The 2,870-nt window shown below is 34.8% G+C and overlaps 1 non-coding gene across 1 annotated transcript; it reads right to left on the bottom strand.

Moving 5' to 3' along the window:
• Positions 1-2,513: 2,513 nt before the first annotated feature.
• On the bottom strand, positions 2,514-2,620 carry LOC117086723. The gene has a single exon (XR_004438553.1). It is a non-coding gene; the product is annotated as a U6 spliceosomal RNA (small nuclear RNA).
• Between the last annotated feature and the right edge of the window lie 250 nt (positions 2,621-2,870).

Here is a 2,870-nt window from a genome sequence, read left to right as displayed (position 1 = left end):
TCCTTAACAGCTTCCTCTCCATCCAGGAGCACTGGTTTGGTTCTCCGTCTTCAGCTCCCCTATCCTTCCCTCCTGCTTCAAAGAAAGCTCACTGATACGCTCCTGGGCTTGCTTTTGCTTTTCTTTTTACCTGCAACTTTGAACTTGATATTTAGATCTATTCTGGTTCCCATTTTCTTAGAGAATAGCCTCAATTACTCAACCCAGTGACAAGGCAATAGGATACCAAGGCAGTTTAGTAGGTGCAACTAAGTATAAAGAAAAAGAAAAGAAATTAATTCCACACTAGTTAGTCATAATCTAAGCACCTTTTTATACAGTAGAAAAACCTCTGTATAAACAGTCTCGTTTCTCTTTAACTGGAAACTTCCAGGACATGTGGCTAAGAAGAGTGGAGACCAGCTGTTACGCCTTCAGCCATCTATAACTTGATTAGTGTGTATGTGTGTCGGGGGGGTGGAACAATATAAGAAGGGAAGTCACAAGAGGAGTAAGAGTTAAGATGATAAACATTTAAAGACCACTAACCAGAATCAGGAACTAGTGTATTGAGATCACTGTTCTGAGCTGATCCTTTCACTGTTTCTGGTCTGGGCTTGGAGACAGCCACTTCACTTTCAGGGATTGCTGTCAGTGAGTTGTTAAGGACGTGCAGATCTAAGGAGTCCCAGCACCAGCCATGCCCTTACTAGTTCATTCATCCACAGGCATCAAGAAAGGCTTCTGTTCCATCAGAGACCTACTGCAGATCATACTGGGGCCTTAGCTGAGATTTGAACTCCAGTTTAGGAGAGTGGAAGGTGAAGTCAGAGCTTCCAAAAGGAAGGAAATAATTTTTATCAAGCTTCAGGTGGATGTCAGTTCATCACATCAGGATACATTATTGTTTCTTAATCCTCAATAAAATGATTGCTTTTCACATATTTGGACAACAGAGACTTAGTGGTGAGCTCCTTAGGAAATGCAGTAATAAAGAAAAACCTCCTTGCTCTTTTAGCTGGTTTTTAGTCACAGGAAAGCTATTGATTTTTCTATATTAATCCTATAGCTGGGCACTTACTGAACTCGTTTGCTGTGTCTAGTGCTTTCTTTCTCATGTTTAATTGCATCTGACTAGTACTTCCAGAACTACTTTAAAATATAGTGGCAATAGCATTATTACATTGTTCCTGATTTGCTGAAAATGCTTCTATAGTATGTCCCCGTAAATGATTCTAGCTTTGGACTTGAGACATATTTATCAATTTTATAAAGGCTTTTAAAAAGCCAGATTCAGTGATAAACATTGACACATTCCTTTTCTGCATTTATAAAGATGATCACACGGTTTTCCTCCTTTAACTATTTTTTAATTAATTATAGCAATAGATTTCTTAATATCACCATGTTTATATTACTGAAATAAACCAAACAAGAAGTATTATTTTTAATGTAACGTTGGATGCTATTTGCTAATATTTTTATTTGAGATGTTTGCATTGTTATTTCTAAGGAGGCCAAGTGTCCAATTTTGGAAGATTTACTGGGAAACCATATTTATAACTTCTTCTTTAGTTATTGCTAGCTTTATAAAAAGGAATCTGGAAGCGTTATAAATTTGTGTTCTTGAATAGTTTAAATAACAGGAATTATCTGTTTCTTAAAGAACTGGTAGAGTTTTAATCTGCGAACTGGCATGAGAAAAAGCTATTCTGGCAGGGACATGCAGAGGAAAGAGACTGGAGACAGGAAAACAATCTGAAGGTTATTGTGGGACATGCATGAAATGAATAAGGCCTGATGTAAGGACGAAGCTGTGTGAATGCTGGGATTAGAGAGTGGTTATGGAAGTGAAAGACACTTCAATAAAAGAAGGAAGAAAATCTGTTAGCTGATAGGATTGCCAGATAAACTACAGAGTTCCAAATATTGCATGAGATGTACACTAAAAAATTGTTTTTTACTTGAAATTCAAATTGAACTGGTGCTCTGTATCTTTATTTGCTAAATCTGGTACCATATATGAATGACAGAGAGGGAAGATTGTATGATCCTATGCATATTTTGATAGGTAAATGCCCTTTTTCTTAGGCAATTCCAGTGATTGTGTAACTGAAAAAATTACCATTTTGAATAATGAGAAATAAGCAGTGATGGAAAGAATGACCTTTAGTGTTCATGCATGATTTGTTTTATGAGGTTAGAAGTTTATGCCTGTTTTCTTTTAGAACAGAAACAATGGTAAGGCCTTTTATGACACCATTGTGTTTATTTAAGAAAAAGTTCCTTCCTTTATTCCTGTCTTTATCTACTGAGGTAATGAAAGGATGAAGTAAGTAAAACATACTAACATAATTTAAAGAAGTTGGGATAATTTTTTTGAGTGGTTTTGGTTACACAGAGGAAGGATTTCTTCATGGAAGGGATATTTAATACTAAAATGTTTAAGTCACTTATCCTCCTAACTTTGTGGCTCTTTGAAGAATGATAGAAATGTGAATGAATGATACATTCTATATTCTTTTTTTTTTTAATATAGTATGGAATGCTTCACAAATTTGCATGTCATTCCTGCACAGGAGTCATGCTAATATTCTCTGCATCATTCCAATTTTAGTATATGTGCTGCCAAAGTGAACACCACTCTATATTCTTGACTGGAGTCATAGCATATTTTTTCAAAGATTAAAGATATGTTTTGAGCCACAGCTTATTTTTATAATGCTGATTAACTTTTAAAATAATTTATTTTATATTAAAAGGGGAAAATTATGAAATATTCTGTATAGTACAACTGTAAATTTCTGAAATAAGGATGTGTCTATAAAAGATATATTTTATACTTATTAGTAGCAGCATTTCATTGGTGAGTTGAAACTATTTACTCAAAA

This window comes from Trachypithecus francoisi, unplaced genomic scaffold (assembly GCF_009764315.1).
Source record: "Trachypithecus francoisi isolate TF-2019V2 unplaced genomic scaffold, Tfra_2.0 Contig00054, whole genome shotgun sequence".
NCBI lineage: Eukaryota > Metazoa > Chordata > Mammalia > Primates > Cercopithecidae > Trachypithecus > Trachypithecus francoisi.
Note: the sequence above shows the minus strand (reverse complement) of the source record. Positions and strands in the feature narration are given on the sequence as shown.